General features: G+C 40.6%; 1 long non-coding RNA gene across 1 annotated transcript in view; it reads right to left on the bottom strand.

The window, feature by feature from the left end:
• The window catches only part of LOC127534902 (uncharacterized), a 56,010-nt gene that overhangs the window by 8,576 nt on the left and 22,292 nt on the right, over positions 1 to 25,142 (bottom strand). The window lies entirely within an intron of this gene.

Below are 25,142 nucleotides of genomic sequence, written 5' to 3'. Positions count from 1 at the left end.
CACACACACACACACACACACACACACACACACACACACACACACACACACACACACACACACACACACACACACACACACACTCTGGCCCAGCAGGAAAATCCCTCTGTGGCCAGGCATTTCTTTTTAACTTGATATGCTTGTGAATCACCCCCAGTGCTGCAGTGCTGCTCCACTAATGAACACAGGGCCCACAGACGGAGCAGTCCATGCCCTGCTACGCTCCCCGATCGCACTGGAAAACAGGATCCAGCTGCCCAGCACCCTGTCATTAACGGAAAAAACCTCCCAGAACACCCTCTGCTTGCCCCTAGACCCGTCTCATCCCCTGACCACATCTCATGCTCACCCATCATGCCTCCTGCTGCGAACTTTGGTCTGGACTTAACCTCATAACCTGTCTTCCTCTTCAACCCCGTCCCAGCTGTGGCAATAACCTGCATCGACATTATTAAATTCCTGTTTTGACTATGTGCTTTTATTAAAGCACCCTAATAAACTGGTACTGCGCCTGACAATCTTCTCTGAACAACCTTTGCAGTCTTGGTATTCAAGTTTATTGTGTTGCACTGGAGGAGTTCACTTCATGGGTGTAATGTCTGTCTGTGTCACACACTTCACACATCTACTGATAGCTGTCTTTACTTTTGGTTATGCAATACAAGTGCGTACTTTAGTGAAAGCGATAAAGCTCCAGCGACAGTCTTGGATCTGTATCTGCGCCAGACACCAGCGTAAATATGAGCGTGCTGCATGGAAGGGGGATGGTGGCGGCGGTGGAGGAGGAGGAGGAGATGGGATTCAGGGGGCTGGCATGAAAGTCGCATCTGATAAAGTCATCACTGTGTTGTGTTTGTGGCGTGTGAGTCCTGGCAACGGGATGGCATGGGAAATGGGACATGGAGACACGCGCACACACACACATGGACGGTGACGCATGTGCACGTACAGACGTAGACAAAGGCGCACACACTTAAACCCAGCTGATACCAGCATCAGGGTAGACAGAAGCCATATCTAATATGCTGAGTGAAAAGTAAACACAGCGCTGGGGCATCGGGGCTTCCCGCTCACTGACTCAAAACAAGACGGGGCCAGAAGGCTTCCAGGAGCCTGGGGTGGGGCTGGGAGGATGAGGCTGGCTGGCTATAAAACAAGCGTGTACACAGTCATAAACACACAAAACAGGAACAAGAGTCAACTAGATATAATTGCTCTGCTGCTGCTGGAGGTACGGCATAATGAATCACTGGGGGAACCTGGAGAAAAAGTTAAAAAATGTTCTTAAAACATCTCATCTATGGTAACTTTAAGTAGCACATTACTGGTTGATACTGCTGAGAGCTGCAGGAAAAAGTTGGTAGACTTTAAGTTGGCGCAATATTGCTGTTTCTAGCATTAAAAATGCACTTTTATTACAAATAGCATAACAAAAATAAGATGATAGCTGAGTGGTTTGTATGCATTCCACTTTAGCACAAATGCTGTCAGCAGTGAGTCCCTGGTTTGATTCCCAGCCAGCTGGACCCTTACTGTATGTCATTCCCCTGCTCTCCCTCCTCACATATCCAAGCTTTCATTATTGGTCTGATTAAAACAACAGGCAAAACAAACCCCAAAAACTACCCTTAAAAAACACTCTGCTACATTCATTCTTTTGCACTTTTTTGTCCCAGTCTTTGCAGTCTGTCTCGTGAGCACCGGTCGCCGTTAGAGCAGTGACATCCTCCCAGCTCTGTTTGTTGATGTGTCAAGAGCAAACACCTCACTGCTCTGCATTATTTTGACAATGAGCCTGTGTGTGTGTGGCTGACTGGCATTTAACAGACTCCCCTGCTGGTTGTGTTGTAGACACAATAAAGGAACCATCAAACGTTGCAGAGGGGGCTCTGACTTCTCCTCCACCCACACACAGTGCAGCTCTTCTCTGCGGTCTGAAAAGTTTCACAAATCATGTTAACAAATATCCCGGGCTGAGTAGCTTGTGGTTTTTCTCTCCCGAGTACAAGGAGTCGTGGGCTTTTGTTGTGGCCACGAACATTCAAGATGATCCTGGAGCATGTGAAAAATATTTGTAGCCATAAAGAAAGATCAATTGGTATTAATGATGTGGCATGCAGTGGAGGCCACGGGAAGTGTGTGTTTGAACCTGTGTGTGTTAGAGAGGAGTGTGTTTGGTCTGGGTCAGTCAGACACACTTGTTTCCCAGTAGGATGGATCTGATGGGGGCCACAGGGCAAGGAGCAGACAGATTCATCAGAGTCGTCAGCTCCGGGTGTCCGGTATCCCAGAGTGCAGTGCTGCAGCTGCCAGGCCTGCAGTGGCAGCCATGATGGGCTCCAGGTGGACAGACAGGCAGCTTCAGATGTTCTGCTCTCAAACGCTGTGGATTAGTGAGAGAATCTAAACTCCGTCACTAGTTTTCAACCAGGTAATGCTGCTGCAATGTGGATGATATTTTTAAATGGCAGCTTTCATATGGACAATATGGAAATTAGCTGCAAACAGGTCAATTGTTCATTTGATAGAGTTCACGTGTCGATATGCAACTATTCCTTTGTCACACATAAGGCACAGAATTGTCATTGGAAGCCATGAAATACATTTTTTTAATTTGATTTACTCAAAAGTAGCTTTGGGTTGTTATTTATATTTTCCCAAAACTTAACCTGATAATGTGCATGTCTTCAGAATTTTTGAGATATTGATTTAAAATATGATTACACACTACGCAGCTGCACATCAAAATGTCACAGTACAAACACACATTAGTTCTAGGATGAAGGCGGGACAACAGTGAGATGATAGTGAGGTGGCAAAACAGGATTTTCACAAACAAAGACCAAGGTCTGGGTCCTCTGTCAGACCATCATTGTGTGGCATTCTCACTCATTATCAGTTGCTGTTGTCTTTCACTGTTATCATTTCAGTCACTTTTTGCTTTTGTGCACACTGCAAAGATATATTGATATAAGTAGTTCAAAGACACTTTTATGTCTCTACAGAATACTCAGAAAAGTCCAGTAATTCTCTAAAAATGTCCTTCAATCAGCTTTATAATGTGTTGCGGTTTGAAGATGGAGACAGAATTTTTTGTTCACAGTGAAAGAAGGACAGAAAGAAAAGAGCCTGTAATGCACAACACATCTGCATTCCTCAGGCGTTACACTCTCAAATACGTAGATCTGTTGGTGCTTAATCATAAAGATTATTAGCAGGGAAAATAACAGTGGGGAGTTGATGTTTTGACCAGAGTGGAACCAAAACCCCCAGCTGGTTTGTAAATCCACCAGAGGAGCCTCGACTTGACCTCTGTGAACCAGTGACAGCAAACACATTGGTCATTTCCAACCGTTCATATCCACCTCATTCCCTGCTGCTTTTCTAACAAATACACAACAGCCAACATTTGTACATTTAAAGATGTTCAGAAATGAGACAAACAGGTGTAATAGCTAATGTTTTAAAAAATCAGTCACTCAGTCTAATTGGTCTTTTAGATTAAACTATCAGATCTTCTGGAAGTTCTGCATTCATTTTTTTTTTTACCTTCATAGTGGTTCTTTAGCACATGAGCCACTTGTTAGTTTGTTAGTTCATCTGCGGCTGAGAATTTTTCTTAGATCTTTATCACAGATTTGAAAAATAGCCCTCACTCATGACAGATTCTTGTCTCCTTGAGTACGAGATGCCTTGTTAAATCCGGAAATTTGTGACAAGTTTGATTTAGGGCTGTTTGGACTGAAACAGCAGAAGCTTCTCTTAGCAATCAATCAAATCAAACTGAAAGCAGTTATTTTTCTAACCTGATGTGCATCGCAAAGGTATGAAGACAAACCTATAAATATAACCACTTCATTCACCTTGACGACAACTTACACTTACTCATGTAACAAGATACAAACGTGACTGTTTTGCTTTCACCTTATTTATCTACACAGTTTAATAGTCTGAAACACTTTCTGCTGTACAAGAAGATACTAGGAAGTCAATTTAATGAGCCAGGTGAAGGAATAAGTAAAATCTAGAAGGTTTGTTTATATGCTGAGGAATACACAAATGACTGTGTAGCCCCTCAAATCTATCCGTGATAATCTGCTTATAATAACACTGAAACAATATTTGGCATGTTTTGTGCACAAATTTGTAGTCAATACTGCATACAAAAATACAATAATTAAAGTTTATTCGGATTTCTTGTGTTTCAAGCAATCCCAAAAGTTGCTGTGCTTTCCCATGTCATTACACTGGAAAATAGTAAGCACTATACTGTAGTATTTCAGCAAATCCGCTGCAGTAGAAAGCAACAAAGACAAAATAATAACAATAAGCCTTAGTTATGTTCCAAAGTGCTTCACAAAAAGGTTAAAAGCAACAGTAAGACAAGAATGAAATAATAAAGTAACAGGGGCTCCAACTGCAAAAGCACAATCCCGCTAAGTCACTTGTCGGGCTCTGGGATGCTCAAAAAGACATTACCAGCTGATCTAAGATGGCGCTTAGGCTAATGCAGTGTTAGCAGATCCTTAATGTAGGTCAGGGCTTTACTCTGTAAATCCTTAAAAGTCAGCAATAAAGTTTTCAAATCAGTGTGAAAATGAACAAGGAGCCAGAGCTGAAAGGTCAGTATGGGAGTTACATGATCTCGTTTTTTTCAGCTGGCGCTAATCCTGGCTGCAGCATTTAGAACCAGTTGAAGGGAAGCCCGAGTAATACCTGTATAGAGCGCCTTACAGAAACGTAGCTGGGGAAAAATATTTAGGTATTGCAGCAACGTGAGGCTGACTTTACTGCTGGCTACCCAGATATTTTATACTCTGTAGCCTGTGTTGTTGATTTTAAAATACATCGGTTTGTCTTGTCAAATCTTGGACACAAAAGTTTTCAAAAGAGATAACTGATTTCATGTTGGTAAAGTCAGTTTCAACCACTAGCTCATACGCTGCATTAGCTTAAGCAGTTATAGGGCGTAAATTTTGACAATATAATGTCACACAAAGCTGGAACTTATTCCACTGAATTACATTTTTTTCTACTTTCTTGCTCTTTACCACAATTTTGAGTTAAGCACATAAAATCTGTGTATCTCAAAGTGTATTATCAGTCAGTATTCTGCTGATGTGCACTGCCAGGCATGCCTTTCACTCCTGCTGGCACACCATGTTTAGCTAATGTTTGATTAATTTAAGATATGTCACAAAAATGAGGACAGACTCATTTTGCTGCACACGTGCAGGATTTTATTGTTGTTATTTTTGGCAGCGCTTTTATTTGTTAGAGAGGGTATTGATACTGGAAATGCACGTGGGAGTGAAACATGCAACTAAGAACAGTAGCAAAGAACAAGGGAGTTATATGGTATGCGTGTTAACACTTCAGCTACAGTTGACTCTAAAGTCATCAAATTCTTGTCATGAGTCCAAGAGACGTGACTTTTCAGAATGTGTTTACGGTTCAGTCATCTGACAAGTGAGAGAACGCTGCAAAGCTGCAGGTAGTATGATCACATACACTGATGCCTCACAAAAGTTATATGATTACACTGGGGGGTACTGAGGGATTAACCTGGTGATAATATGGCAAACAAATATGTCATCATCAGCAGTACTCTGACCATACACGTGCCATATCTTACCGTATATGTAGGCTCCAGGAAGGTTTTGAGCTTGGACTCCCTTAGGTGGTCAGTCAAGTCACCCATTTATTAACTGTCACATCATGCGAAATGAAAAGAAAGAGACAGAGAGAAGCAGCCAGCTTTTACAGAGCAACTCCCAAATGATATCAAACAGCTCATGAACTGAGAACAGCAGGGGTAGTGTTTGAGGCTAATCATCAGCACATCAAATGACAGCTTCATCACTTTGACACACAGAAGTACAGATCCTGGCTTGAACCAACAACTGTGACCTTTACAGCCTGGATGCTCAAGGACATCCTTCAGTGACTTAAGTGGATTAGGAATGTGGCTGTTTTACAGTGTCATTTTTATTACCATGAATTAAAAGTGTGATATAGTGTCATGATACAAAAACAGTTCTACATGGTATGAAGCCGTTTTAACGTACTGTAAGCGATGGCTACTCCCTAAGCAAGCACTATGAGATGAACTGTAGATATGGATATGATCAAAAGCACTCTTAAACTATCTGAGTTCATGACAAGGATTTGGAGAATGATAGCTACTGAACTCATTCATTTCTTGTGTTATTGATGCAATCAAATGGCATCATTGATAGTATCTCATTTAGAGGCTATGTTGTATGTTTTACTTGCTATTTGATCTGAACAAAATATATTACAATGCCAAGAAAAATCTCACAGTCCAGTACTGAAATAGCAAAATAACAAATAAACACTTTAACACTTATCTAGTTACAATGCAATGTTCTGCTAGGAAACCTTTGATCCTGTCCTTCATGTGGATGTTACTTTGACGCATATCACCGACCTAAACATTGCTGCAGACCAGTACACCCCTTTATGGCAACGGCACTCCCAAACAGCAACTGCTCAGGACTGGCTCAAGACACACGACAAAGAGGCCAAGGTGTTCACCTCCAAAATCCAAAGATCCCAATCAGATCGCAACAGGTCAGAGCAGCATGAAGGGCACCCAATCACTATTAGATGTTGGTGATAGTTTCTAACACTCAGTGAAAAAGAAGTAGCATAAATATCATTTCAAAAATACATAAAATAGGATGTTACACGTTGAAAGGTCAAATATTCCATTCCTTCTTAACATCAGACTCACTGCTGCTTCACTGCAGGGGGATCCAGATGGGATGGATGTGCTTTGGCAGACAGAGTAAAATTACTCAACATTACTGACACCAAGATGACAAGGTTAAGGCATACAACTTAATAATATCTCAAGATTGCAATTTTTAAAATATTTGTCAGTGTTAGGATAATATTTCTGCTCACAGAAATCATCCCTCTTGGGGATCATTTTTGTATTAATCTGGAAATTGTTTTTACAGCTGATTTATCATTCCTAAAATACAAATAAACAACAATGTAGAATTATATGTTAAATAATTTTATTTCTTCATAAGATACAGACACAAAAAATTCCCTCTAATTCCCATGAATATGAATCAGGTCCCATACTGCTGTCAGACTGGTGACGGTATGGGAATAAAGGACCCCAGACACTCTGCACTGACGTTCCCTGGCTGTCAGGGAACACTTCCTAATAAAGTTATTTAGGAAAATGATTAGGGTGTGTTGGTAGCACTGATCTGCATGTTCCACATTTGATAAAACAAAAACCCTCCTAAGACCTCTGAACTTAGACAAAAACTCAGCAGTTTTGACCAAAAACTTTAAACTTGCAATAGCTTTTCTGGCCGTTTTTAAGGTTGATATGGGAAACCAAGCAGTCTCCAACAGGCACAGAAAAACAATACAATTGATTTTGAGTTATGTTTCTGTCCATCTGATGGATATAAAACCAATTTTCAGTGTATTTAAGCTCTTCTTTTAGGTTCCATTAACCCCTGAAGGAAAGACTTGGTTGTTTGGCTCTTAAATGCTTTGGACTGTCCACCAGCTACACACTCTGTCTGCTGTACAGTGGTGAGCAAATAGTGCACAGTTTTGTTTTGTTTTTTGTACTGAAAAGAGTCATGCCAAAAAACAACAAAAAACAGAAAAGTAAAGTTGTGGACTAGACAATATCAGTTAAACCTTATTTTCCAAACTACCTTAAGCGACTAAACAACACTCACAGCTAAGATGGTGGACAAATATGTAGACCTTAAAGTATTAATGGAATAATTATCACATTTTCACACAACAAAATTATCTTGAATATTACAGCCAGGTGATAAAGCTGCCAAACGTTAAAGACATCAAAGGGGGAAAAACTGCTTTAGATACAAAAAAGCATTCAGATAGAAAAGTAGTGATAATTTAACACTTTGGTTTGTGGCATTTGTCTCAGTGACACATTTCTTTAGATCTGTGCTCAGCTCCTCGGCAGCTGAGGTGCACTAAGGCCAACTAAGCAGAGGAAAACGTGCGCTGACATGTCCTCATGATACAAACACAAATGCAGTGCTAATTCAATAGCAGCTTGTATTTCTTTTCTTAACAGGCTGGATTTGTGGATCAGCTTTTCTAACCTAGAGCTGTGTATGGGAGCGCATCCAGGAAAGGGGGAAAAACATATGTGTGTGCCTTGGTGTGAGTGCGAGAGAGAGTGGGAGAAAAAGAGAGAGAGTTAACGTGGGATCCTGATCTCTCTGGGACCTACTCAATCCCAACTGTAATGTAAAACCTATGGGACAATGAGAGGCTGTACAGTGCTGAGCCTTAGTCGGGCCAGAAAGTCCACCCCACATGTTGTCAAACCATGAGGAATTTATTACTAATGTTGGTCAGCTGTAGCGACAGGGTGCAGGGGCTTTTTTCCAGTGCGGAAAAAGAGAAATCATTAATTATCTGCACCGCCACCCTTGATCATTCCCTGAATTTCGGCTGAGTTTATCTCCAAAGCGTGCATTTCCATCCTGACTGAGTCTCTTCAGCTAGCGTGTCCATTTATAAAGCTTGTGGCTTAACAGCGAGGTCATCCACTGACCCAGCCATTGACAGCCGATGGTGTGAAGGATTGGAGGTAGAACAAAGCAGACATGGCAGCAGCATATGTGCTGTCATCTGAACCCTGGCCTTAACATTGGCCTTCAGCCTCTCCCTTGATAGGAAAAAGTTGTTGGAGCACCAAAACAAGCAACCGTAGAAGAAAGTACAAGGAAGAACTATAGAAAAAAGAACAAAACCTATAATCAGATCAAGGTCTTTGAAGCAGCTGTTGGTTCTGTTCAAAAAATGCAAGAGGCTGGGCTGGTGTGGGCATGTTGTTTATGGTTCCAGTTAGATGATGAAATGCAATTCAGAGTTTGAGAAAACATTCAGTTAGTTGGAAGGTTTTTAGGAATCAACAGAGAACACAACAAAATTGGAACTGTATCAAAAGAATTTTACCCTCTGAAACTAGAAATAAAGCATGTCCTTTATCTGAATTCTATAAAAGATAAATAAATAAAATGAAAAAAAATCATTGTTATCCAATGCAACTGTGGCTATAAGGGACTCAGCTGCAAACAACAGTTGTGAGACAAAAATGTAGAGACTTTTCAGCTGAACTGCAGGCTGTGTTTACACAAAGCAAACTGGAGACAAACTAAAAAGTATTAAAATATTGTATCAATAGTTTGTAAAGTCACCATTTTTTTGAGTATTGGTAATACCTGTGGACACTTGGAAAATCTTATACATGCTGATTCCAAATATTTTTGAATAATCAAAGAAATTCAACTTTCATTTTGTTTACTTTGGTATGATTTGCGTCACTGTAAACTTGTTATTCTGCACGTATACAGTTTTTGAGTTCTCTTTACTTCTAGCTGTGATTGTGTTGTCTTTATAGTCCACCGTGAATCAAAATGCAACAGGAGCTAAAAATGGCCGGAAACTGTTTAAAGAGTTCAGAGGGCTAACAGACAAGCTTTTTGTATTTTTGTAGCTTTGATTGCACAATGTAAAGACCATAGAAGAAGGACTTTCTTTAGAATGGTTGCCCATAAGCTTTGCTTCAGTGTGCACTATTCAGGTTTTAAATGTTCAGCCCTATCTTTCATACAGAAAACCCAGAATAACTGGTGAACTCTATCCAGAAAAAAAAACAAGCAAATAACAAAACCTGCTTGCCTGTGAACGCAACCAGTTGTTGTACTCTGCCTTCATCAAAGCACTTTTAAAGTTGTGTCTTGCTTCAGCCAGCCAGGAGCTTCTCACTTCTGTCTTTTTTCCTGAGTGGGTATCATTTTACTTCCTTTACTGTAAAGTTTTAAAAAAGTTTGTTGTCACTTTGACAGCTGAAAGGCACTCATGATGCCGCTTGTTTTATCTTTTTCATGTCAGCCGTAAAATAGAAAGTCTTGCATCCACATAGCAAAGTGACAAATCAGGAATGTGCACCTGCACTACGTGACTGGCACTGCGCTGGTGAATATGTTCCATTGGGCTGCCAAGTCATGCTGCAAAGGCATGTCCAGTTTATTTACTGGGTTTGATTTTTTTACCGTAGATCTTTTTGTTGATACTCCCATGCAGAAGATGTCAGCATGATTTCAGTTGTAACTTTTCAGACACTTCTTCAATACATAGCAGTTGTTGCTAATAACCTGGACCTGTGCAGTACATATAACATAACAGCAATATAATAGTTGACACTGCAAATTCAGCTCTTCTGATGCTTTACTGTACCAGTGAGCACAAAAACTGAAAATAAACAGTTATGAAACAAGCAGTATGCCAGCTAGCATACAGTGGACAAGCTGGACAAACCAATATTCAGAGCAACACAACAGCCTGCAAACCTCACAATTTCTGACAATTCATCTCTATTGGTTGGTAAACTGTATTTTTTCATTCGATCTCAAATTGTGTGGCCTAACTTCCCTCTGTGTTACACTGTCAGGAAATCTGGCACAGGTTTTTATGGGTTGCTGCTAAACCTGGAGAGACATGTTTAACTACATCTAAAGCTAATTCATGCTTTTGTTTGAGCAAATGTGTTTATTAGGCTGATGTGAGTTTCCACGTAGTTGGAGGGCAGTTAAATTTAGTAGAAGAGGAAAGAGGGGAGAGGGAGGAATTGGCTAAGAGGAACATGATTCAATTATTCTTTTATATGTGCTTAAAACATTGCCAAGAGTGTGAAACAATGCTGTTTTTTGAGCCTTCTTGACTAAAGTGCTTTGTGCTCTTCATGATGCTGTTAAAATGTGCACCATAGATGTACTGGAAAGCTGCAGGATCAAACTGATAACTGCTGCAAAATGGTGTTCTCACTTCTACAAGGAGGTCAGAGGTTGAGGTTGGTCATGATTCAATGAGAGACCAAGTGGACTACAACCTGTCAACAGAAAGTGAATATTGATACTGACAAGTAGTATCAATAAACTGACTACTAGGTCCACACATAAAATTATTTGTAATACACATATAGAGGATGTGACCATATTTTGAAGGTTTTTCCAAACAAGTGACTTGTATCATTTTCCCATGGAGAGTAATTGCTTCTGATTGGATGGAGGGTTTATAATATCTCAAATACCCACATGGCTCTTACATAGTGAGTATAAAAGAAATGACTGGACAGAAAAAGAAACTGATGAAAGACACTAGTGAGGTACATTATTCATGATGTTGCATTTTACTCGGCATCTGCAGCTTTGATCGAGACCATTCTGTTTCTAATCTCTCCTCATGGACATGCAAAACTTTATGGAACTACAAACTCAAGTATCCTCTTTGATACCCATATTTCTAAGGCTACTCAAATCAGATAGCTTTGCCTGCTTAACACAGTTCACTCCGGAGTAAATAAGAGTCAACTCCGAGTTGCAAATTGCCGTTGCATAAATATGATCATATGTCCAAACCTATGCATTTTGAAGAGTAGCATTTTTGTAGAAGTAAACACATTTTTCAATAACTACATAGATTATGCTGAGGCAGAAGGGATAAAGCATCAAGTTAAAATGGTGTCTTGATACACAGTTTGTGCTCTACCGGCAGAGCTACTGACACACCCTTTCAATAATTTTTTTAACTGAGTGTGCACGGAGTATGAATGTGTGTATGAATATGTCACTCTGCATGTGCATGCCTGCCTGTGGTCATTCACAACGTGATATAAGCATGACTGGGAAAACAAGTATCACCGGTAGCCATGGCTATCTGCAGCAGCACTTCACAGAGCACAGGTACATTTTTCAGATATCAATAAAGGACAAGCTCAGCAGCAATTTAGCTGCAAGCTTCCTTTTTAAAGTCTCTCTAAATGCCCTGCTGTAGAAATACTGTTACATGACTCCTTGTGTGTACACAACATGTACATATTCATAGCATGCACACCTTTCACTAATGACAGCCAAATTCTCAAGAATTCGTCTTGTCATCTCAGTAAATAAGTTCAAGTCGGCAAACAAGTAAGCAGGTAAGTTGCTGGCTGCTGTCCAAAAGCCATGAGTCACAGATCACAGATAACAGATGGAGTGATAGATCATCTCTTTGTTAACTTTGGCAGAGAAACACAGAGCGCTTCACTGGAACCCTTCCCACCCCTCCCTCCCCATTCCTCCTCAGCACACAACCCCCTCAAGAGTTTATCATAAAAAACATCCATAAATCAGAAGAAGCCTAAATAAAGTTTAACAGGACGCAAAATATGTGAAACAGTGTGAGACAAAATTATTTTTAGAGCAGTGACAATGATGAGGAGAAGAAAGAGATCGCATGGAGGGAAGATGATATTTTCTTATCAAGTGTGCATGGCTTGTGTGTTGATGTCTTAATTTGTTATTCTTGTACATTGTAATGTAATCTCTGTACAATCAAAAGCAGTTTGACAAATGAGTCTGGAGCACACTGCCAAGCTCACAGCGCGATTGCATAACTCTCACTGCTCAGATTCGTTTATAGACACATAATGGAAAAGCAAAGGAGGAGCAGCAGTGGCAGATATTTACGACTTTTTCCTCACTTGACATCTTGAGACAAGATTATGCATAAATACCCTTTGTGCTCCAGGCCGACACATTCCAGATCAGGCGACAAATAGCCATTAGGAGGCGTGTTATCAATCACACAGGTACAGTGCACTGTCACTGCTGCTTCTCATCCATTTTAAATGACAGTCATAACTTTGACCTGACAAACCCAGCCAGCTTGAGCAATTTCCCCAATCCATCACAGCTGTCAGCGGCATAGCATGCCTCAAGTCTGATTAATTACACCCTTGCTGGTAGGAGCTGTCAGTCATCCAAACAGGTGACATATACACACTATCAAGATGTTGTGAATGAGCATGAATGAGTGCAGGCGTCATGAGTCAGCCGCCAAATATGCAAATCAACATTAGAAGACAGAGGGAGAGAGAGAGAGAGAGAGACAAGTAAAACAAAGAAACCATTTGGCTGCCCTCAGGCAAAACTATGCAGTCTTCACTGTCCAGGAAAGCAGAAGTGCTACCAGTGTCAGAGGATCAGAGCTGCTGCATTAGAGTGACGAGTGAATGCAATTTCCCCTGAGAGAGATTGTATCATAATGATGTCAGTGTCTTTTAGTACACATAATATGTTTGAATAAACCTACAGAGGACCTCAAGGGAACTCCAGCATGCAGCAGACTTTCAGTAATGTGTTTAAACTGGCAAAACACACATCTAGCAATGAGTTTCCTTGAGAAACATTTCAAAGCTAACAAACTAAACATTCCTTTACATACAGTGCATTTCTATTCTCTGTCTGTCTTGCAGATCTGCTCGAAATTGTGCATATTAGCGCAATAATCTATGCTCTGTGTGTGTGTGTGTGTGTGTGTGTGTGTGTGTGTGTGTGTGTGTGTGTGTGTGTGTGTGTGTGTGTGTGTGTGTGTGTGTGTGTGTGTGTGTGTGTGTGTGTGTGTGTGTGTGTGACAGAGAGAGAGCAGACAAAGCAGCAGGAATGCACAAACTATACAGTGTGCATTGGTCTGAATGTGCACACAGCGCTGAGTGTGTGTATTCATCCATTAGCTTTGTGTATACAAGCGTGAAAGCGTGGCTGTAAGTGTTTGACTGAGTTCTTGTGGCCATTCATGACATTCACAACATATACTTGGTTCTTCAGTATGAAACATATGAATCCGAGCTCCCATTTGTGCTTCACTTGTGATCATTTCTGCGTGTGAGAATCTTGCACCGAAGGGTACTCTGGACTAACTGCAGAAATGTGACTCCTTGACCGTTCCAAAAGAAAAACATTTTTTAAAGCCGTGTGCACCTGATTTCTTGTGCAGTCGTCATTTTTAAGTGAGTAACAGACGTCATTAAACAGGTGAAGATTCTACGCACTTTTCTGTTGGCAAAATAGAATTCTTTGTGGGTCATAGGTTGCCATCAAAATAAGACTGCATGCAGGTTTATTGAGCATGGCATTATCATTGTATGAATGTGGCCTGCTGTTTGTGTTCCAATTAGTGATCATTTCTTTGGTTTGTATCTTCCCATAGCAGTTTTTTGTTTTATGATGGGATGAGATAATTTGTCCTCCTCTTGTGCAAAAACCTTTAGCTGTACATAAAGATGGATGTCACCCATAGGCTTCCTGAAGAGCGGATCCAAAAATTATCAAAGAGGAGAAGCGTTAGTGGAGCTGAGGTGGGCCAGAGACTATAACTACACTAATCTGTCATTTAAAGCATTCACACCATAACTTTAAGCCTTTATACAATTTAAATGGTTGAGTTATTTAAGATTCATTCCCTTTACAGTTGTAATGATAAGGGAAATTAGATACAGAGATCAAAACTGTTTTAGTGCTGGGCTGCAAACATGTCTATTTCTGCTCTAAATAGTGCATGTTACATGTGGGTATATGTAAATTTTGGAGTCAGCCTGAAGTAGTCATTCAAGGCAGTGCAGTGCAGTTTGGCACTTTAGCATTGGCTTTATTTTATAGCCCTGAGGGTTGCCACTTTGTAAAAATACATTCTAAATTTAAGCTACTTTCAGTTTAATTTAAGTCAGAGTTCAACAGTTTAGGGTTAAGGTTAGGTCCACCAAACAAGTGACTGAGAAATTAATGCTGATAAGTCCAGTAGGTTGCTTCACAAAATCACATTGTACAATTTAAGTGAAAGTGAGATCGCAGCAGTTATATTTTGCAATCATAGACGGGCTGTTAAGCTGTCTTGCTTTATTTTTTCTTCTATAACTTCTCTATTTTTATGCGCATTGTCAAATCAGCTGAAAAATTCCTACGATCCAGCTATTCCTCAAACTTTTGTGTCAGTCTCTCTTGTTTTGTGTATCATCCCAAGTCATAGCCTTTTTCATATGGACTTTCCACTTCTCAGTACTGATGCTCCACTACAACTCATTTCAGAAACACTGTCTTGGGAATCAAAGAGTGACTATGTAACACTAAAAACTCAGAAAGATAGTCACTTGACTTGTCTGACGTTATTTTAGCTTTTAGGCTTTTTAATGAGAACTTCACTGTTGCTTTCTGACATTTAATGTGGATCTTCCTCCTTAACTTAAAATTCCAAAATTCTAAGACAATGATTCCACAATACGGGAGAATTGTGGCTGTGGATAACAGTGACTATGTCCCTATATACTCATATCTCATTGCTTATGATTTAGTCTGTGGCAAACAGCATGAACCAGAACAGAACATTTAGCTGAAACAGAGAAAAGCCTGCCTGCCACGTTTGCTGCTATATGAGCCCGAGCTCCCACTGTGTGTCTGTCTGACTACTGACTCCAACGTGTAACATGATCAGTAAATCAGTAACTCAGCTGCTCTACACTAATGCTGACATATCACACCTTTCTCATAAATCAAAAAATACTCACCTGAATAATTACATGCCTTCATTTTGTGTGTGCATGTGTCGTACGATTTGTGCATTATGAAAAACCTGTTATGGGGTTCTGTTTTGGAACAGGTCTCCCTTACCCAAATAACCTTGTCAGTTATTCACTTGTCTGAACCTACTCTGACCAGAACCTTCACTGAAATGCACAGCAGTCTATCACATAATAGTGGTGGATTGTACCAGGTGCAGATCTACTTGGTGTTATATTCCCCGTTGCACTTTCCACGACACCAGCATTCCTACAACAACCATATTCTCATGCCAAACACTCTGTTAACTGTTTGCGGCTTGCAGTTCTAATAGAAGGGCTTCAATGAGGCAGCTGCCAAGGGAACAGGACGTGAACACTTTTGTCCAAGGACAATGTGTCTCAGATGGCCATTACACATAAGCACAGTGGCCTCCAGAGGCTAAATGTAGACCACCATGGTGCAGCCCCAGAGAGTTTCCAGTGTTAAAACATGTCTGGGGGCAAACTGAGACACTTCAGTCTACGTGCTCAGGTTGACTCGAAGGCCAGCAGGTCGCCTACATGCTAACGCTGAAAAGCTCACAGTACAATCATGCCTCCTGATCCTTATCTGAGCAACAGTGATGCAGACCTGCTCTAAGAAGCTTTACTGTGCTCCGCTCCACAAGCAAAAGCTTTTTAAGGATTGACTTCTTTGTGGAGGGGAAAAGCTCTGAAGCTCAAAGAAGCAGCTCTGGCTGGTGTTTTATTACATTGTGTTTCTTCAATGGCCGAGCGCTTTAAAACAACTTTCCAGCTGAGCAATCCCAGCATTAACAAGTTGTTCATCTTTGATGAGCTCCATATGCAAAAAAACAAGAGGGGGGAACAAAGATCAGAGAAATAAAATCATATGTACATTCTGTCACGCCTCACATCCCATGGAGCAGAGCAAAATGTGGTATGCTTGAAGGAAAACAAATAGCATGTCCTGGTACAAGGCTGTGTTTGTTTCTGCTGCTTTCATTGGAATCGCATGAGCAAATGTGGGCCCTGAAAATGAATGTGAGGGCTAAAATCTGTTTTTAGATGATTTATTTCTTTTATGGTGGGTTGCAGGAATATTTTGTCTTATCTTCAGGAAGTCTTCCAGCCTGCTGCAGCGACATGTCAGGAACCAAGATCGCTCTTGCTCACAATCCATGTTGTTCCCTGCAGCTATATTCTCAACCTTGGGTGGTCACTTTATATTTTCTTATGCCGTCTTTCCACTCCCAATGTTTCAAACATTGCAACACAGTAATGATGAGCGGTCGTTTTTATCTTTGACGGGACCTTTTTCTATTTTTCTCAGCTAAGAACCCACCATCTCTCTCACACACACTCGCATAATATGCACCGTCTGTGTGGAAGACAAATGCATTCGTGTCATACTGTATCTGCAGGACAAAAAGCCTCCCATCGCCCAACCCCACCCAGATTTTCACAGTTGATAGTCAAGTTCTGGATCACTTGAGTTGGCGGGAGATGACTTCCGTCTTGCCTTTTGACACGTCACAAAAGAAAAACAAGACAAACAAGATTTCCACCCAAACTGTTGTAGGGCTCATCTACAATTTGTGAAAGAATGTGTGTCCTTGGGTTCATCAGAGTACATGTGCACAGAGACACATATGTGGCTTACACAAGAAAAGGCCTTTTTTAGGGATTTCATTTGCTCTCTTTTCCACGGTTCTCACTAGCACCTATTCCATGTCAGGCATTCAACCAGCGACCCTGCACACACTCTGTACGACAGTGTGTATGTGTGCACACAGTAGAACAGTTGCAACAGTTCTGCTCAGTTTAGCTCAGTGATGTTAGAAGAGCATCAGCACCCTGCAGTGAAGTTTATGCTTTGGCGGTGTATAGTATGTGCCAGTGAAAGGGGAACTGGGGATAGAGTCATCAGGATTGAGGGATGACCCTAGGTTCATGGTGTGCCCCCTGCTGTACATCCCTTTCATCAAACAGCCCAGCTGTTGGTTTAGCTCGGGCCCTTCTCAGCAGGTCTTGGCACAGGGAAGAGTCCGTGGCCAAAGAGGATTTGGTCAGAGGAGGAGAGAAGTCTGCTCACACTCAGCAGCAGCTTTTCCAGCATTAAGCACCACCTACTTCCAATCATGCATTACCCCCAAATCCTCCCTCTGCCTGCAAAACCGGCAGGGCCAGACCTGGCAGAGAAGAGGTCTAGTCTAAATATATCCCAAAGTGAGCACAGAGAAACAAAGAAACAAACTCTCAAAGATGCACCATTGCACCTTTCAAAACACTTGAATGTGTATGCAACAAGTGAGCAACATCAATCATGTTTCCTTAGAGATGTCTTAGATGTTATTACAGCATTTATCTTAGTGGTGTGGCACATCACAGGCGAGGAGATAATGACACGCTTTATTGGAATGGAGACGAATGCACCCTTTCCTCATCATGGGTGGTCTAGTCAGGCGTATTACATGAAGAAGAGTCCCACAGGCAATTAGCATGCAAGCCAGACTGAACAGCTCTGGTTTATTCATTACACACAGCTGGGCTCAAGACATCACTCAAGTACAAGATACTACTGAGTGTGTGCATGTTTTCAAGAAAGAGCAACAGCTTGTGTTTGCGAGTCCAAATAATGTATGCAAACAGGTGGAGGAGGGGTGGGGAACATCAATGGAAAATCATATTCTGTTTACAGCAGCAAGTTGTAACCAGCAGACTCAAGGAGCTGTGTGGGTTGCCTTGATTAAACACAGGTACAGAAACTGATTAGGACTGTCCTCATGAGCTCATAGAAACTCGCCTACATGCACTTGGTGATGCTTTTTCTGGTCAACTCTTGTTGGTTGGATTTTTTTTCTTCTAGACAATAACTCGGGGAATAATTTCTTCAGTCAGTTTTACATTTAAGGGGGCGCTGCAGTGATTTGATCGCACATTTTTATGAAGTTAGGGGAGTCTCCAGAGACAGATTTAAACAGTGAGTACAGAAAAGGAGAGCAGCCATGCTAGCAGCTCTGCAAAGTTATAATTGGCACATTTGGCAGTGCTTTGTGCTAAAAGCTAATGTCTGCATTCTCATCATGAAAGTGGTAGCATATTGATGTCTAGCAGGTGTAATCTTTACCCTGCTCACTGGTTTAGTGAGATAAGGTGAATTCATGGTTTCTGCATGACTGATGTGGACTTGGAGAGCAGACATCAGATACGCATGCGGTTCTGTTCATGCTAAAATAGATTTGTGTCGGTCTGCTACACAGGCGTTCACTCAAATCTAATTCCAACTCTTTTAAGGATGAATTATAAAGGTGTGGATTGCTGAAAATGTCCTCACACAGTCTCTAACAAGCATTTCTTTTCAGTGCCATTTGTTTTCCTGACACGTGTGCAGTCAGAATGCTTGCAATGTGGACAGCCACAAATTCTTACACTTCACAGAGGAGCCTAAGCAGATGCTCACAGACTTGGGCATATGATGGATGACGACACATAGATGCAGAAAGCATGAATACTAACATAAAGTAAGGCTGAGGCTTATGAGACTTTTGTTAGCTTGGCAGACTTGAAGATGGCACAAAATGAAAAGCTAAAATCAGCAAATTCAGGAGAATTTGTGCTCTGGTTACCATGAATATGTGCACTAAACATTATGGGAATCCATCGAATAGCTACATATTTGAGATATTTCCGTCAGAACCAGAATGGTAAACCAGCAGATCAGCATTCCCATCCATGGAGCCACACTACATGGCTAAATCTATCTGCCATAGCTCAAATGATGTCACTTGACTTGACATAGCACCTCCAGAGCCACAGCAGACATTATACAACTGTTTTCATAGGCTGCGTAACACACCCTGTCAGTGGTAAATTGACTTTGACATGGAAAGTCTGTAGAGAGAACCTCATGAGTGAAGCATGATGTGGGATTTGAGACATTCACACAGAAATCTAAAAACTGATTTTTGACACAGAATCAGTGTCAGGCCTGTGACTTCTACAATCTTCCAGTCTGTGTGAGGTGCACTACCACAACTACTGAGGAAAATTGTGGAACAAATATGTAACAAAACCAAAAGAGCACGAAAGAAAAGTGCATCTGCAGGCGTACAAATTATTAAACTATTGCCAGAAGATTGCATCTTTGCTAGACAGCTTCATGAAAGTACTCTATAACTGATTCAATATGTGATTCTGTCTGTTTTCTCATACTTACATGTTTCAAGATGACTTCCACAATAACACTCCCTGACATGTATAGGATTCTTTTTCTGCTCTTGAGAGTGAAATAAAAAAGAATAAGTTCCCAAATAAAGTTTTCTTTTTTCACAAAATAAATATCAGCCTATCCTAAATTTGTCTCAGTGATCAAATTCAAGTACAACCAGCTGCACAGTCTCTATGATATCACTTAAAAAAATAGAATCCACAAAGGGAACTCCCTGAAACATTAAACTCCACTTGAGAAAGAGACCGGTATAGACAGAAAGGAAAACAGTAGATAAACAGCAGTATAATATCAGAGAAAAATGTCTACACGTGTATTATAGATTAAATGAATGCATAAATCCCATGTACTGGGGTTGTGTGTGTGGCCGTCCTGCTGGGAGATACCACATCATTCATCATCTCATTACAGAGGCTTATTGGAGAAAAGAAAATGGATGGTTGGACATACTTTCTGCACTCATCATTGGATGAGATTGCCAAGTGGGTGGGACACTGAGCGTACACTCGTCTTTATTGGTAGGCCGCTGCTGGTGACGGCAGCTGATCTCTGGGATTGAGCATGGTCAGGTGCAGCAGTCAGTCAGAGCTCTGGCTCTTTCAGCAAGTTGGCAAGCCGCCCTGAAACGCTCACCCAAACCCACAAGAGATACCTGCAATTTGTCACCCCTATAAAATAACATTCTCCATCTAAATTGTCATTTAGAGGCAGAGGAGTTTGCGCTCCTACTGGGAATGACGCTTAACTCCGAATCTGTGTTTCTTACAAAGCATTTTATTATGGAGAATCCCCCCATCCACCCCCACGTCTCCCGACCTCTAGTCTGCTGTTTTTGTAGATGTTGGCAGAGACAGAGGAAGGTTTTAAAGAAGACATGTAATCTTTCCTGGCTGCAGTGCTTTCATACTAGTCTGTGTAAAGATGGGCAGGAAAAGCCCAGAGGGCAGTGCATCAATTCTTTGTTTGACGACGGGCTTGGCAGATCGCCAGGACCTGATTTCTCACACCATGCATGCCACAGCACACCTCAGGCTTAAGAGACACATGGAAAGACTGACAAATAAATTAGGGTCTTGAATTTTCACTCTGTTCTACTTACAAATATTGATCTTTTTGTCAGTTGTGACAACTGAGACATCATACAATCGAACTTGGTGCAGAGAATTACATATTTCTTTATAATTACATTCTTTAGAATGCATTGTTTGCATTCTTTTATAGTGTTTGTATGCTATGTCTAAGTTAAAGTAGTTTTCCCTATCAGAGTTTTTTCATCTTGACGTAATACATTTAACAGTGAAAAATTGTAAACTCTCTGTTTACTGCCTACATTTACCTAATATTTTGCATTCAGCAATATTTATGCATAGTTTATGAAATCATGGCATGCTTTGTTTTTGTTAACATGGTGTTGTCTTCTTTTGTTGCTATTTTTTCAACACACAAAAAGACAGATCAACCAACCTGTATGACATATCATATGCTGTTTTCCAACAATAATAAGCATTAACATTGATATACAAAAAAAGAAGTAACGCCAAAGATCGTACATAAAGTCTATAAATCAAACTGCATCTAGAAATAGCCTCCACAAGCTGAGAAGCATTGATCAGTGTGTTGTCACTGACATCGGTGCATGAACATATCTAGCAAAGACCCCGTGTGGTCTCCTCTGTTACTTGGAATGTCAAAGGCAGAAAGTATGTATAGAAGATGTCATCAGCAGTAGCTGAGTTGTCTAAAGTATATGTAGTACTGCACAATCTGAACAGTAGGCACAGACAGCTCCGGTAAGCCCCAAGAGAAAAAGACGCATCACTCAGTCACCACCTGCACAGCTTGAAGCAAGACAAACTAAAGCTCTGAAGTAAGTTTGTTATTTTGTTATTCTGTTAAAGCAGGCGTTCAGACCAAAATAAGCCCTGTGCTAAAGCAATGCAATGCTTCATTGGATAGGATACGTAGCTGCAATTATCAGTGAGGTGATGAAATACTTTGACTTTCAGATCTGTGAGCTGGAAGGTTATTCAGATACATCTCAGAGGTACACTACCAGTCAAGAGTTTGAAACACCTTCTCATTTAATGGTTTTCTTCATGACCCTGTACATTGTAGATTCTCACTGAATGCATCAAACTATGAATGAACACATATAGAATTTTGCAGTCAACAAAAAGGTGTGAAATAAGTCAAAACATGCTTTATATTGTAGATTATTCAAAATAGCCAACCTTTGCTTTGATTACTGCTTTGTTCAGTCTTGACCTTCTCTCGATGAGCATCATGAGGTAGTCACCTGAAGTGGTTTTCACTTCACAGGTGTGCATTGTCAAGTTTAATTTGTGGAATTTCTTGCCTTCACAATGGGGTAGGGACCATCAGTTGTGTTGCAGAAGTCGGATGGTTTCTACATGCATGGTTCCCACCGTGAAGCATGGAGGAGGAGGTGTGATGGTGTGGGGGTGCTTTGCTGGTGACACTGTTGGGGATTTATTTAAAACTGAAGGCACACTCAACCAGCATGGCTACCACAGCATCCTGCAGTGACATGCCATCCCATTTGGTTTATGTTTAGTTGGACCATCATTTCTTTTCCAACACGACAATGACCCCAAACACACCTCCAGTCTGTGTAAGGGCTATTTGACCAAGGAGGAGAGTGATGGAGTTCTGCATCAGATGACCTGGCCTCCACAGTCACCTGACCTAAACCTAATCCAGATGGTTTGGGATGAGATGGACCACAGAGTGAAGGCAAAAGGCCCAACAAGTGCTTAGCATCTCTGGGAACGAATTCAAGACTGTTAGAAAATCATTTAAGGTGACTACCTCATGAAGCTCATCGAGAGAATGTTAAGAGTGTACAAAGCAGTAATAAAAGCAAATAGTGGCTATTTTGAAGAATCTACTATATAAATAGTCATGAAAATAAAGAAAAACAATTAAATGAAAAGGTGTCTAATCTTTTGACTGGTAGTTTACATATTTTATTTTTTGTCACAACAATTGTAAGGTAAACATTAGACGGACTCAATTCAAGTTTCAAATTAAACATTCAAATGAATCAGAAAAATGTGTTACTTCACACAGAGATGACTATAACGCTTCATAACACATAAAAACAAAGAGGAAGAGAAACAGAACAGTTAGTCAGTAAGCTAGTACTAATCTGGTTAACACCAAGCTCGGAATCTCTGTCTCGTTTTCTTTTTCATAAAGCAATGCCTGTAGCCAGCTAACAGGTCACCAGGGTGTGGACCTGGGCAACTACTTCCTTTTTTTTTCAACAAAAGTAAATTTGAAGCTAAATACAACTGGATTTTTTTTTTAAATCTGCGGTTTAGAATTTGTCATCCGAAACAAGTGCTTGCTTAATTCAGTTTAGTGCGTTAGGGTGTGTAAGAGTGTTAAGAAAGGGTGTAACTGAAGCTCCTTGCATCATCAGCACTTTCACTAATCTCTATAAACAGATACCTGCAGATAGCTGGTGGCAGCAGCAGCAGCACTGCAGCAGGTGCTTTGTGTGTCGACTGACAGGCAGTGTGTCGTTCACTATGATTGGTATGTGTTAAAGTCATGTGTAAAAAACATTCAAACCAGTGAGTTGCTGCTGCATAAGGAGGCAAAGCAATTGTACAAAATTTGCTAAATATGCATACTGTGGACATGACGAGAGTATTCCTTTAATAATAGGCCGAGATGAGATAAAATTTTATGCAACAGAATTGACAATGATCAATAGCTTGTTAATAATTCAGTACATCAATACATATTTTTTCAATATACAAAATGCTTCACAAAGCAACAAGTAAAGCATTTTCTATAAGTGCTTGATTCCTGTTGAAATCAGCAAAATACAGGGAAAAAAATGCAAAAACAGTAAAATATAACGGAATGTAAGACAGAAAAGAAATAAAGTGCATTCAGTGTTTGAAAAACTAAACAAACATAAGATGTTTGCACAGTCTGCTGCATCATGCATTGCAATAAGTAACGCTACTTGAATTGCTCCTGAGAACTACTCCCATTCTGATTAGCCCAAATCTGTATCAATAAGCAGCCATGTTTTCCCCTTTCTGTTTTGGCTTTTGCATTCATTAGCCTCCACTGGTTTGTGCAGAGGATCAGTTACCATTCTGTCACTGTGATTGAGGCTACACGTGTTGTCGTTCATCTCCACGAGTTCTACCTCACACATCTGCCACAAAACACGCAGCTGTATCACCCACTAAGACTATCCAGTGCTGTAAAGTTGTATGTGACATAACTCAGCCAATGCAAATTTCCCTAAGGGCATCTTTTCTTACAGCTTGTGTTTCTTAAGCTACTTTGGTTTTGGTTTCAAACATGTTAAACACAAGCAATATACTGGGAATTGTACTGTATGGATTTATGCACTTTGCCTTGCACTATGTTTTGTGGCAATGCTGTAATTTTCTCCAGTGGATAACATTTCAGTGTGTTCCTGTATTAAATCTGAAAAATGTATGCTTCTATGTGTGTTTTTCTGAGAACACTCAGGCGTGAATCTTCTCTTAGGAAACTTTTCTCGGTTGAAAACACATGTAACCTTTGCGCAACAAATTATCTGGTTCACACCTACAATTAGTCTGTTTAACCCATCTGCATTATGCTTTTGAATGGGAGCAGCCATATGTACTTTGCAGTTACAATGGGTGCCCTTTAAAAACTAGGCAAACAACCATGTCATGCTTCAAACCCATACTAAAGCACACACACTAGTCTAAATGCACGCTAAGTATATGACTGTGGGTAATGTTGACAAAAAGAACTGTTTTAGCTGATCTCTATCAAGCTCTTATGTCTGTGATTTGATCTGGGGCAGTTTGTCTGAGCTTAACTCTCTTTATTTTCCTATCACAAGCGGCAGTTTTATGCAACATACGTGACTAAACCAAAAAAGATTATAAAACTATTGTAGGCTGACATTTATAACTGCATTAAACAAACCTCAGTGAGACCGGGTACCTTTGTCTGGAATCACTCCTTATCCATGATATATAGTGCACTACCTTTACTGTGTGCTATTTTACTGAGTGCCTGAATTCTGACTGTGTACATGTGTCCTCAACAGTGGCCTCAGAAATTCCACAATGGAATGAAAGCCGTTCATGGCATGTACTACATTACTTTCTACCCACATTTTAGATATGACTCATCAGCTGATGGTAAATGTTAAAATCTCGATTCCATTGTTTACTATTGCATTCCAATATAATAACTAAACAAGGGGGAGATATTAGATCTCAGGTGTAGTGGGGAAGGGATGAGTGACTGAGATAAAGTAGCATTGTCACTACCTGGAATGAATTGTGTATAAATGAGTGTAAAAGGTTGTGGCAAAATGTCATAAAAATGGTGCATGGACAGTTCATATCTGGCAAAATTCTGAGCTCATCTTTACCGAGTTCGTTGACTACAGACAGTGGTTCACACTACTCTGCTTAACAATGACGATGAATAACTGTCTTGAAT

The sequence above is a fragment of the Acanthochromis polyacanthus genome, chromosome 7, assembly GCF_021347895.1.
Source record: "Acanthochromis polyacanthus isolate Apoly-LR-REF ecotype Palm Island chromosome 7, KAUST_Apoly_ChrSc, whole genome shotgun sequence".
NCBI lineage: Eukaryota > Metazoa > Chordata > Actinopteri > Pomacentridae > Acanthochromis > Acanthochromis polyacanthus.
This window is presented reverse-complemented; position numbering and strand designations above follow the sequence as displayed.